This window comes from Haliotis rubra, unplaced genomic scaffold (genome assembly GCF_003918875.1).
Source record: "Haliotis rubra isolate DU_JTF1 unplaced genomic scaffold, ASM391887v1 Scf18, whole genome shotgun sequence".
Classification (NCBI taxonomy): domain Eukaryota; kingdom Metazoa; phylum Mollusca; class Gastropoda; order Lepetellida; family Haliotidae; genus Haliotis; species Haliotis rubra.
Genome location: NW_025765780.1, coordinates 3,437,210 through 3,451,427, shown reverse-complemented (window position 1 = coordinate 3,451,427; position 14,218 = coordinate 3,437,210). Strand labels below are relative to the sequence as shown.

The window sequence follows — 14,218 nt, the reverse complement described above, 5'->3', positions numbered from 1 at the left end:
GTCCATGAAGTAAGTTCATAATAAACATAATATGTTCCCAGGAACCACTAGACATCATTTAGTCCCAACATCTCATTAAGTGACAGGAAAGCAAACCTCGTTTTAACTTCTTTGAGAGGTATTTACAAATTCGAGTTGCAAGGAAGGAAAACAATATTTGCATGAACAACTTCTTTATTACAGGGGGCCGGTGGGGTAGCCTCGTAGTTAAAGCGTTCACTCGTCACACTGAAGACCCGGGTTCGATTCCCCACATGGGTACAATGTGTGAAGCCCATTTCTGGTGTCCCCCGCCATGATATTGCTGGAATATTGCCACAGGTGGCGTAAAACTACACTCACTCACTCACTCACTCTTTATTACAGTAAGAGCAACATTTCATCACTTGCTTGATAACGGTGTTAGAACCTGCACCGAAATGTCACTCTCACTGTAAAAGAGAAGTTGTTCATCCATATATTGTTATCCTTCCTCCAATACAATCCTCATGGTGACATGAATGAAGTCCAGTTCTCATTCATTCAAAGATATCCAATATCTTTCATGACACCTTTCAAGAGTTTTACTAATTTCAGAAATTATGCAGGTCCAAATCGGATCTTTGTCGCTTCCTATATTATGATTATTATTATAATTATATGATTCTGTTCCAGACTGATGGAAGCTGAATGCTGGGCCAGCAACAGACTGGTAGTGATTCTCTATATTTGAAACATAGATGGAACTACATAATCGAATCTTTTCAAAGATGTTGACTTCAAATATTTTTTTCTTGCCATGTAAACATTTTCATCGCCCAGATCAGATCCCTGAAGGAACTAAGACCTGTGTTTATTCGTTTCCAAAGTAACAATCAAAAACAGGTCGAGGTGACACTGTGAATGAAATTTAAGGAAAGTGACAATTATTTTATTGAAGCAAAACTACAAATCTCAACCTGACCTTCCATTGGTCAGTTTTAGTCTGCAGCTGTGTGGCAGTGGCCAGCAGTTAATCCTCTCAGTGATGGTGTCCAGGTTCATTCCTTCCAAAGTCACAGCCTCTGATCTATCACAACAAAAACTTGTATAATATCTCGTCATTAGAATTGTGTCAAGTCTGTTTAAGTGATAAGCGTATAGGGTGTTCTGTCCAGTGAGACCTCTGACAATATGGTAGTCTTTCTGTAATCAACTGGGGTTACCTGCCCCTGACTAAGGTTTTGGATTAGGAAGCCCCTCAGCATGATGCAATCTAGTAACACCTCAGCCAGTGCTAACTGGCATCCATCTTGGAGCTTGTTTCATGTACATGACTATCCCAACACAACTTGGGGCCATAGTAAATATATGTACCAGTTCAAAACATTTCAATGTTTTTTGGGTCTACAAGTGTATTTATAATTCCTGAGCAAGTCATTTTCAAAATTATTATTATGTCAATGAACTAAATGCTGTGGGGTCTGTGGCTACGGGGAAGTAAATTCCTGCAATATATCTACGCCATGGCTGCCCTAGGTTCTATCTGAGAAGCTGTATGAACTATGGACGCAATGGTTGAGAACCAAACATTCGGTTTTATTAAAAGTCTGCAAGAGTTTTTTTCTCCTGTACAGATAATGGTCCCCCAATTTAACATCTGTGCCACCATTATAAATGAATACTTCCTTCAGGGATGCGAAGTCTGATCATAGATACTGGAATTAGTTTTAGATTTAATTACCGTTTTTTGATTCATTGAATGAAACTTGCTGATGAAATATGTATTATATATCAATTTATTTTGTGAGGCGATCGAAAAACACTTTTTATTTTCAAACTATGTGCCAAACTGGTATTATTACAGAATTAACTATTGAGAAAGTCAATTTGTACACTCCTGAGCTATGGAGATTGTTGAGAAACCAAATCTTGTTGCACAGTCCAGGGGAGATAACTCTCCCCACACTGGCCCCTAGAATTCTCAAGCCGATTGTTATTGTTTGATTTTGTTTGAGAACTGTCTTGTTATGTTGGTGATTTGTTTCTGTTAAGTCTAAAATATGTTTTCTTGGAGAGGAGACATTTTTAAAACAACCTTTGTATAGATATGTGATTAAAAATAACCCAATTAGAGACATTCAGGCTATTATTACACACTAGACTATGAAGAAATTGTGTAAGAATTTAATGTCAAAATGTTCCGTTGTAATTTTTTATATTTTTTTCATAGCTGTAATTTTCTACAGATGCAAAGTCTCTACACCTAATGATTGGAATGTTTGATTTGAAATTATAGCTTGAATTAAATTCAAATACATATCCAGGTTTGGAGCCAAAAGCAAAGCGGACTGGCCCTTACCAAGGATATTGTAATGAGACTATTTTTTTGTTTCTTTTTTCAGTATATGTACTTGAAAAGTACATTTATAAATTTTATATATTTTTTTCTGAAATGTCAAAAAAGTGACATTAATAGATTATGTCTGTTATGGAATCTTGAATTTTGGTGATTCAGCGAACATTTGCCCAGACCTGACTGTGGGCAATTTGATATTGTAAGATTTGTGTATCTAATACACCATGAAATCATCTGTTTGATGTGTCGTTTTCATGCATTTACTGTAAATATTTATTTATTTGTTTAACCTGGGATTACCCTGTAAGGGTCAGATGTTAAGATGTATATATATATATCATAAGGGTAGAAAAACGTGGTGCGTGCTTGTATGTAGCTTTCTCAGTGGTCAAAGAATAGATATGTGCCATTTCATCATAAAATATATCTGGATTTTAAAATTACTGTTACCAGACAACTTATTGTAGTAATCGGGTTTTTTAATTTTTTATTGCGGTGTTCTTATCAAAATCTTGCATTGTTTTGCATGAATAGTCACTTTTTTTGCTTTCTACAGGGTAAAATAATTCCGGTGTTATCTGAATGCTATTTCATTCAATATATGTGATTATATTTTTCAAACTACTTGTCATGTTTTGGCAGACTTCACACTTAAATGGACTCTGCTTTATAAAACATGTCCATTGAAAAAATGTTGTTTATCTTGCCAATTAATTATAACTTGCTATTTATGTTCATACTGATTTTTTGATAGCTTCAAGCAAGAAAATCTATTTAACAAAATCATAATGCATGTCATTCTTCCATTTAATGGAATTAAACGTTTTGTGTCTCTGCATAGCAGAGAACGTAATATTTTTTTCATCTTCAAACTGGATTCACATTTTATGTCAATCCCCCATTTTACAAGCCCATATTTTGAAATAGATCTATTGTTGAGTTCAACTAGTAACTAGTAAATGTTTGTATCGCTGGGGAAGTGTTATGTAAAGTTGGATGTCGATGTCTGACGTATGTTTTTAATCTTTGATATTAAATTTCATAACTTGATATCAGCCTACATGGGGTGTTTCTTGGGACAATGTAAGGTCTCGCTAGTGCATTATATGCACCAATATTTATGTTTTATTTTAGCTTGGAAGCTTCCCAGTGCACAAATGCATATTATACAAAGCTTTTGCTTGAAGCAACGATGGGTGGTTTTTGTGGTGCCGGGTGCTCGTTAATCAGGTGTCGTGTTAGTATAGAGTAAGTTCATCTGTGTCTGTTTCAATCATTTTGAGGTTGCACCATTGAGACTTGAGTAATGGCGTCATGTTAATGCATCCATGGAATATCTTGCTGAATCAAGAAATATGTTTATTCACAAGTGGTATGATTATGTTCTGTGTTTATGTAACAATCTGATTATTATGCTACACAATCACCCGATAGATCCATGTTTCTCAATGTAACTATATATACATTTTGGGCAGCAAGTATTTTAACTTACTCACTTAATCATAGACAGATATTAACCAGAAATTACTGTTTAAATTTAACTCGACAGCACACATTTGTGTCAATATTATTTTGAACAATATTTTTAAGTGTTTAAACTTTTTTCTCTTTTCCCTGCCCATACCTCTATCTACCCAGGATTCCTGTCTACCACCTACCCCTAACCTTGTCTACCACCTTACCCTACTTATCCCTGCCCCTTTCTACTCACTAACTCTCTATCCCTACCCATACTCCTGTCAACCCACTAACCGTATCTGCCCCTGCCCCTGTCTATCCACTTACCTTACCAACCCCTAACCTTATCTATCCCTATCTCATTATCCCTACCCCTGCCCATGTCTACCCACTAACCGTATCTATCCCAAACCCTATCTACCCCTGTCCTTTTCTACCCCCCCGACTCTTTCCCTACTCCTGTCTATACCTTATGGTCTACCCTCTTACCCATTGACCTGTTCACCCCTAACCCTATCTACCCTCTAATTCTGTCCCTACCCCATCTACCTACTTCCTACCTACCCTCCTACCCTGTTCATCCTAAGCTGAGCCTTCTTTCAACACATGAAAAGCCTCTATGTTCAAGTTATCCAGAAACCTTCCACGTACATAAATGTTTTGTTGTTTTCAATATTTTCACTTTTATCTGACCACAGTTCTAACATGTAGGGGCCAATGGCAGTGAATATGGCAGAAGTATAATGATTATTGTTATGTACAGGAATATCTAGTTATTTACTCCGATGCAGCTTACAGTGACGCTAGTCTCTTCATGAGCTTGCTGACAATGTTTTGCATTTATAGTCATATTTATTGATAATTCTGTAGATTTTAAACCAGGATTGCGTTCAAAACAAGAAGTGCAAACTCGCCGTGGAAAGTCAACAAGCATTATTAAAATGAAAATGTTGTTTATAAAGTTGTTAAGATATATTCCGAAGACCTTAACTGCATCACGTGATCAACGACGCTTTGTTGTATTGTTCTTGTTGTGTAAATATTCCATTGGGTATTGTTAGTTCAAATTGTTCTGTCACACCGTACCCCACATGGTTACAATGTGTGAAGCCCATTTCTGGTGTCCCCCCACTGTGATGTTGCTGGAATATTGCTAAAAGCGGCATAAAACCATATTCACTCACTCACTCTCTTATATTGTTCTGACAAAATGGTTCATGTTTCTCAGTTTGGCAATATAGTTTCATGAAGGCAGTACTCATAATAACAAATTGACATTGATGTATTATGTTCAGAAGGGGTTCGGTAGCCCAGTGGTTGTCAAGTTCGATTGTCACACCGAAGGCCTGGGTTCATGTCCCTACATGGGTACAAGGGTGTGAAGGGCCATTTCTGGTGCTCCCTGCCATGAAATTGCTGGAATTGCTACAAGCAGCGTAAAACCCAACTCACTCACTCCCTCACTCACTGTTATGATCAGATTGATGTTTCTCTTTGGACATTAACAATGGTCTACAGATACTAGGTCGTGTCTGGCTGAGCTGGTGTAGAGCCTTACACAGTGTGTGGGCTTGTTTGCGAAGTGTTTGTATTCAGGTACAAATTATCCCAAACTGTATTTGTCCTTCTGGCATCCATGTTGCTTTCTGTACTCCTTCACACTTGCACTGAGCAAAAACATTTTATTATATCGGTGAAAAAGATAATCACGCATGCACGTTGATGTAAGAGTGTCTTTGACATAATGAAAATTTGTTCTTTCAAATTCACATATGGTAAACAGAGATTACCGACTACATCACAGAGAGAACAAAAATCAAAGAAATGAAAGAAAATTTGTAAAACTCTTCAAATTTATCACACAAACGTGCAGTAGCCATTTTCAAAGGGAGCTAACTCTGAATAAAATATTTGAATTTATTCTTAATTTTCAAATGTGTCACAGGGAATTTGTTCTCTCCAGACAAATATTGGCAGTGAATGATGGATCAAATTTATTCTCATAAACTGTTGAAAGAGAATTCCCCTTGAGAAAATTATCACAAAGAAACTATTTCACTTTCAAGCTACTCTTTTTGCCTTATATAATAATAATAGTCCATTTGTAATGCGCATTTCTCCACGCATAATGCATGCTCGAAGCGCCCATAGATAAAGTGAATTTAAATTTGAGTGGCATGAAAATAAGTATTATATATGTTCTTATTCAGCAGTCGGGCGGTGAGGTAGCGTAGTGGTTAAAGCGTTGGCTCGTCACGCCGAAGACCCGGGTTTGAATCCCCACATGGGTACAATGTGTGAAGCCCATATCTGGTGATCCCCGCCGTGATGTTGCTGGAATATTGCTAAAAGCGGCGTAAAACCAAACTCAGTCAGTCAGTCAGTATTCAGCAGTCAAAAATATAAATAGATTCCAGAATCATCAAACTCATGTGCACTGTTAATAAAGACTGTGCCCTTGTGAGCCCACGCAAGACATCCATCAGTAGGTCAGACTAGCTGTCTAGGCTCAAACCACTGCTGTGGCCTTTCAGTTTTGAACGCAACCCTGGTGAGTTTGTTCGTGTTGTGTTGACAAGTTATATTTCAGTAAGTCCTGTCTGTGTGTCAGATGGACATTGGTGTACCAGCAGCGATGATGTTTTGTGTATTTTACGATCATGTATTTGATTGCTGTATTTTTGCGGAAAGTATATACCTTTGACAAGCCTCTGTTCGGAGGGGAGGGTATGACTGAGTTGATTCTCGTCCTTGCGATGAAAAATTAGTTCTGAGATTTATTCTTCGTTGCAAAATTGTAGTATTTGAATTAATTATGAAAATGAAATGTCACATGAATATAAACTGAAGGGCAAAAGAAACAACACTTCCCCATTGATTTTATCATATGTGGGATTTTCAATTAATAATGTATTTTTTACGATGTATACAAAAAATGTGAAAAAGTCAAATCTTTTTAAAAATATACAACACCTGATGGCTGTCTTAGACATCTTATCTGTTATATATTTGCCTTTTAGGTCACAAATTTACAACGTTTCAAATACAGTAGGGATCATGTGGTTGCAAATTCATTTCTTACCCCATCTACATTGAACAATTTACTTTTACAGAAAATTCAATCTCAGTATGTTTTCATTTTCCCCCTCAGTTTGATTCCATACAAAATAGAATTTAGACAAGAGTTGTAAAGGTTAACATGAAAGGAAATATATTGTGTACAATATTGAGTGATGTTCACTCTCATATCTTCCCCAAAGGACAAGATGTGATGACACAGACTTCAAATAATAATCCCAAGTATACTTCTTGACAACTAATCTCAAATATTTGGTTTGATGCATCTTTAAATGGGCAACAGTAGACCTGCCTATAAACTTCCATTTTCCTGTTGTGTGTGAGTTTACATTAAATGTTGCTCAGCACAGCATGTTCTCAGATCTGAAAATGGTAGGGATCAAAACCGAACCTTGTCTACTCCCAGTGTCAATTAAGTGCTTAGCACTGAACTCTGCTTGAGGGTCTCTTGCTCCACTTTAAGTGCATCAAGCTCAAGTAAATATGTTTTCACAAGCTGAATGTGTGATTTAATTTAATAATGAAATAAATGCAAATATCTTTGAAGAAAGTAAACCTTACAGTTGTTGCAGTTAGAACACTAACCTCTTATGTTGTGAATCAGATTCATTAATGAGAGAACATGCCTGTTGACCGGTCCTATATGTCAAGTCTTGTCACTCAAGTGTCAGATCTATAACCTGTTACTAAACAAGAGCCTTATTTAACTGAAAGGTAGCATATTTCAACCTGTGAAGGTAGCTGAGGCAGCCTCTTCCTGCTGACTCTTCTGTGATGCAAACTGGTGAAAATATAACAAACCCATTGTCAATTCATCTCATCAGAAGCAGAATTACTGGAGGCAACAACACTGTCATGTTTGATGAGACTTGAGTCTGTGATACAGTGAATCAGCCAAACAATATCCTGATGGTCCATCTTAGCCAATACAATTGGTTGCTGGGGTGTTTCAGCCAATCAAATTGGCTGTTTCATCCATGTCAATAAGATTGGCTGACTGTGCTTGTTAAGGAGCCAATCAAATTGGCTTTATTTTGAGTTCAGCCAATTAAATTGGCTTGACATGGTCAAAGAGGACATTTAGTCAGCTTTTTTTAAAAAGCTAAATTTGAATTTAACACATGTTTGTTTGTTTGTTTGTTTGTATGACATTATTATGCCCTTACTGGTGCTTTTATCTGATGTAAAATATCAACTATGACATATAATACCATTTGATATGAAAGCTCACACTGACATGTGTGACAATAATATTCACTTACATTATATATATTTTTCTTATATTATGTTTAAAAAAAAAACATGCCTTCTACTGTACGGTATTTACATTTATCCTTTTCTTTTGGAAACTGTAAAACAGACTAATGTAAATATTTCTGGAATTGTTTATCACTTGAAACAACACAATTTGTCACTGAAGCTGTGAAGGGACTTTGGAGATCTCACCGTCAACTAAAAGTTCATCCCAAGCTACATCTTCCTGTTCACTTTGTATTCATCGATGATGTTTCAACTTTTTGCAGATTCATAGATTATTTTGTAAAGAGTGTAATTTTAGTGTATGAAAATTATCACCAAAAAACGTACACTGTGTGATGTGTTTTAGATTTTGTTGTCTATTTTGAGATGAAAGGTTCCAGTATAATTTCATGCAGTGGACTTGCTTTAAATCTAATACCTGGATATCTAAACACATTCAGACACTGTTGTATGAGGTTGAAGCCACATATGGATATACTTCACATTCAGACACTGTTGTATGAGGTTGAAGCCACATATGGATATACTTCACATTCAGACACTGTTGTATGAGGTTGAAGCCACATATGGATATACTTCACCTTATCCAAAGTTCAACACAACTGTAGAATGAGTCCAATGCAACAGTGTTTGACTACATCAATATCCAGAATGATATAGAAGTACTTTATACAGGCCAGATAATTGATATTAGATTTTCATCCTCATCCTCGTCATTACCAGACATCCCAGCTCGCATTATTGTTTTGTCCTATAATATTTGCTGTCAGAAAAAAAATCACCTTATATTTTTGTCAGTTGGTTTCCAAGACTACGCAGCAGAAAAAATGGACTAAGACAAAACTTAGTTGGACACTACTTCTTCATATGTGAATAAAGAAAACTGGAGAATATCGGTAGGTATGATGAAATAACAAGCCTATAAAGTTTTGTTCAGACCCAAAAGAATTGAGCCCCAGTCGATCTTTCGATATCTTGCCATGTTAAACTTGTTCGCTGTTAGAAACAGTGCTGATCTAAAGTTGAATTTATTATTTATTTTATGAAACACCTGCACTGATGTTCAGGCCAAAAACCTCTGTAAACCAGCTGATAAATAAAAGGCACAGTGTATGTTTCATTCTCTGTCCATGAAGACCTGCACAATGTATTCCTACGAAACCTGCAAGTTTCACAGAAATCATTTCCCTTGCCTGTTTATGTACACAGATCCAACAATCAGGTTGTTGAAAAAATATACATAAAGACACACATAAAAATATTGCATATTGATTCACGTTTGTTATAATTTTGGATGAAAATCTAACAATTACATGTAATTAAGTACGCTATATCTTAAAACCACATTTGTCAATTTTATTGAATATAAAACAACACTTCCTGAATTTTGTCTGTCGAGAAATATGGTCAATTAATTCATTGTAGTCCTATATTTCATAAATTATATTATAAATGACACTTCCTGTATTTTTTCTTTCCAGAAAAATGTATCTTATGAAAAATTGTATACATAATTGCAGCTGTCTAATATTAGCATGTACAGAGGGACGTCCTTATGGCAGTCATTAAGATATATTCAGGGTATTTAGTCTCGTGTTTTGCATGTATGCTCAACCTACACCCGTTAATTAGCCTTAGTTTCAACATATTGGCAACCCAACGTATAGCGTTGCCTTGTGGAAATGCTGATAGTCCATTTATCATTATCTTTGTTAACATATATATATCTCAAATACAACGTGTGGTGGTAGTTTGTCTTTTTTGTTGATATTTGTGAAGAAAAACTGTGTATTTAATGGTTTTCCCTGTGTTGTTGTTTTCTCCATGTTGTACATATGTATAGTGATGTATCCCTCGTGTCAGTTTCCTACTGTTCACTTCGTACCAGGCTCTGCCTCCTTATATGTATATTTATTACGCTGTGAAATGTCACCTGCGTTATGTTGTCAGTTGTCTTAACGCATATTTTGCTTATTTTCAGCAAACTACTGCTTAGGTTGATGGTTCATTGAAAGTTTTACATGCCCCTAAAATGTTAAAAACTAGGCTTTTTGTTAACATGCCTTTCTTTACAGTCTTTTTTTAATGTGCAGTTCCAAGCTTTTTTGCTTGTTCAGATTCATATTTTATATCGTAAACTGATATATGTTATATTATTATATAATTATTGAGTTTATATTTTGCCGATTTGAACTAAAGCAATGTAGGTACTATGTAGGTTTCTGGACATCAATGAGTCTAATGTTGACATGACTGAGAGCCTTGTGCCTGACTGCGACCTGACTGAGAGCCTTGTGTCACTGCGACCTGACTGGGAGCCTTGTGTCACTGCGACCTGACTGGGAGCCTTGTGTCACTGTGACCTGGGTAAGATTCGATGGCTCAGCAACCTATGCTTGATGTAATAGTTGACTTGATTGATCAGCTGGTCAGACTTGGGTTTTGATAGTATGTCATGGTGAGTCGATTGACGCTCGTGATTTCAATCACTGGATTGTCTGGTCCAGACTTGATAATTTTATTATCACTGTCATGTTACTGTAATATTGCACAGCGTGGCTTTAAATAAACATTATGGAACTGTAACATCCATGGTTTCACAAAGCAGTTGTAGTGCAGTGGTTGTGTAAGGTTGAATCTTATATTATGGTAGTTACATCCATCCTAGTGTTGTGAACGTCTTAAGTCTTATGTTAAACTACAGCAGTCATCTCCATTGTAGTGCTGTCTAAAGCCAGTGTTAAACTGTTGAAGTTGTGTTCGACTTAAGTCTAATGTTTAACTATGGCTATAATGTCCATCGTAGTGCTACGACTGTGTTAAGCCTGTGTTAAACTGTGAAAGTTATGTTTGATGTAAGGCTGAAGGTCTAATGTTAAACTATGGCAACTATGTAAATCATAGAGTTGCAACGGTCTTAAGCCCTTGTTAAATTGTGTTTAACCCATCATAGTGCAACAGCTCCCTTCAGCCAATGTTTAACTTTGTTATACCTATCATAGTCCTGTTACTCTTTTATGCCCATGTAAAACTATGTTTAAGCCATCATAGTGCAATGGCTGTCTTAAGCCCATATCAAACTATGTTAAACCCATCACTGTCCTGTGACTCACTTAGGCCCGTGTGAAACTATGTTAAACCCATCACTGTCCTGTGACTCACTTAGGCCCGTGTTAAACTATGTTAAACCCATCACTGTCCTGTGACTCACTTAGGCCCGTGTTAAACTATGTTAAACCCATCACTGTCCTGTGACTCACTTAGGCCCGTGTTAAACTATGTTAAACCCATCACTGTCCTGTGACTCACTTAGGCCCGTGTTAAACTATGTTAAACCCATCACTGTCCTGTGACTCACTTAGGCCCGTGTTAAACTATGTTAAACCCATCACTGTCCTGTGACTCACTTAGGCCCGTGTTAAACTATGTTAAACCCATCACTGTCCTGTGACTCACTTAGGCCCGTGTTAAACTATGTTAAACCCATCACTGTCCTGTGACTCACTTAGGCCCGTGTTAAACTATGTTAAACCCATCACTGTCCTGTGACTCACTTAGGCCCGTGTTAAACTATGTTAAAACTCTTAGGCCCTGTTAAACTGTCACTGTCCACTCACTTAGGCCCGTGTTAAACTATGTTAAACCCATCACTGTCCTGTGACTCACTTAGGCCCGTGTTAAACTATGTTAAACCCATCACTGTCCTGTGACTCACTTAGGCCCGTGTTAAACTATGTTAAACCCATCACTGTCCTGTGACTCACTTAGGCCCGTGTTAAACTATGTTAAACCCATCACTGTCCTGTGACTCACTTAGGCCCGTGTTAAACTATGTTAAACCCATCTTTGTGCTGCAACTGTCATAAGCGTACCTATGTTAAACCCATTGGCAACAGATCGGGTGGTCAGACTCGCTGACTTACTTGATACATGTCATTGCATCCTAATTACGTAGATTGATGCTCATGCTGTTGACCACTGGATTGTCTGGTCGAGACTCGATTATTTACAGACTGACCCGATATAGCTGGAATATTGATAAGAGCGGCGTAAAACTAAACGCACTCACTCACTAAGCCTATGTTAAACTATATGGAAGTTATGCCATCTGTAGCGCAACGACTGTCTAAAGCCTGTGTCAAACTATATGGTAGCTATTTTATGTGTGTTCAACTTCGGTATCATAGTGCTACAATTGCTTTGTGTAACAAGGTACAGTGTTATAGTACAGTATGTGTAACAAGGTACAGTGTTATAGTACAGTATGTGTAACAAGGTACAGTGTTATAGTACAGTATGTGTAACAAGGTACAGTGTTATAGTACAGTATGTGTAACAAGGTACAGTGTTATAGTACAGTATGTGTAACAAGGTACAGTGTTATAGTACAGTATGTGTAACAAGGTACAGTGTTATAGTACAGTATGTGTAACAAGGTACAGTGTTATAGTACAGTATGTGTAACAAGGTACAGTGTTATAGTACAGTAAGTGTAACAAGGTACAGTGTTATAGTACAGTATGTGTAACAAGGTACAGTGTTATAGTACAGTAAGTAATCTAAGCAGACACTTCCACATCACAGATTGTGTAGTCTGAATACGTCATCTCCTCGAGTGACATACATCGTCATATCATCTGCCCTCCATAGTGTGTGTAAGCTGCGGAGCAGTTGGCAAGATGTTTTGTGAAGAAATCTTAATCAAGATTTTTTAAAATATTTATATACAGAACTGTAACCTAAATTCGTGGATGACCTTGATTCGTGGATCACAGTAATTATCATGCTATCTCGTAAATTAAGTCTTGTATGACGTCGCAAATGTCCCGAATGTCTGCATTACACGTAAGTACACTATATCTAATTGTCCAGCACTGAGATAAATAGCCCAAGATCACTAATGCCACCAATACCAACTTGTATTTTTTTTTAAAGTTAAAAAAATTCTGTTAGTGCCAACCTTCTCACATCTTGTCATCTGCTTTCCTAGGTGTTAATACTTACTGCAATGGGATGCCTTACATAGTGATAAAAAGTAACCGACTACATAATCCACGAAACGTGACGTCACATTTTGTGGGTACACAATGGGTGATGACTGGAAATGGCTTAAGTAAACAAACGATTCATTCACAAGTGGAATATTAGGCATTTTCAATTTGCTGAATCAATTAATGAAATAATCAGTGAGTACGCAAAATGAAATCATGCATTTAAAATATGATTTTCGCTGCACTTCCCTTATATCCACAAATCAAGGTTACGCAAGTGTATATATATCATAATTCACAGAATTTAAATTGCAAACAATTTTTAAGATTTATGCTTGTGGGTTATTTGATTTATCATTACTGATGTTTACAAAACCATATTATGGATTTGTTAAGATGATTAACATGGGATAAATATTTCTCCATTATTTTGTGTATTGGGTAGAATGTCTTGTTTGGGTCAGAGGGAACTTGGTCCAACACTTTATGTCAGCCATTATTTTGCTTGTCATGATTCAGCACACTGAAGCACAAGACTGTGAGGGGGCAGATCAACCCGTAGGTGGCATTCCCATTGTTGAACAAAAGAATTGTATCTATTAAAGAAAGATAAACAAGTGTATTTTTAATGTACAAAACATTGAGAAAGCGATATTGGTTCGTTAGGATAACCAGTAGTATCTAACCATTCACTCATCACAGGTACATGGCTGGACAAAAAAAGATGATCATGGCTTCAAATGTACGTTCGTCTTGATTGTTTCTAGGTTTTCACATTCTCGTAAGAACTCAAGATTTTCTGTCAGATTCTGAGACTGTCCATGGAAATTATTACAAAACAAAACTGTCAACTGAACACAAAGTATAGATTTGTCAGTTGCAGAGTTAAACCATTCTGTATGTCTTTAATAAACTTAACATTAAACGTGAGATGGTTTTCTGCTGCTGTTAGCAGTATTTCAGCAATATTTCAGCAAGTGACACCATAAATGAGCTAACCTATATCCAACTGGGGAAATGAACCAAGTTCTTTGGTGTAATGAAGGAGTACTTTATCCACTTGGCTACCCCCGATTAAAACCTAAAAGCATCGTCACACTTTTAACACATAAAC

General features: G+C 36.7%; 1 protein-coding gene and 2 long non-coding RNA genes across 3 annotated transcripts in view; all 3 read left to right on the top strand.

Annotated features, from left to right (window-relative positions):
• The window catches only part of LOC124273381 (zinc finger protein GLI1-like), a 208,838-nt gene extending 202,979 nt beyond the window's left edge, over window positions 1-5,859 (top strand). Inside the window, exon 7 of the mRNA XM_046708649.1 lies at window positions 655-5,859. The gene's annotated coding sequence lies outside the window, so the exon portion shown is untranslated. The remainder of the gene's footprint in view (window positions 1-654) is intronic.
• Window positions 5,860-5,927: 68 nt separating this feature from the next.
• Window positions 5,928-9,130, top strand: LOC124273384. Its single transcript, XR_006897634.1, has 2 exons — window positions 5,928-8,568; window positions 8,667-9,130. It is a non-coding gene; the product is annotated as an uncharacterized LOC124273384 (long non-coding RNA).
• A 2,604-nt stretch (window positions 9,131-11,734) lies between these two features.
• Window positions 11,735-12,824, top strand: LOC124273385. Its single transcript, XR_006897635.1, has 2 exons — window positions 11,735-12,325; window positions 12,358-12,824. It is a non-coding gene; the product is annotated as an uncharacterized LOC124273385 (long non-coding RNA).
• The last annotated feature ends 1,394 nt before the right edge of the window (window positions 12,825-14,218 follow it).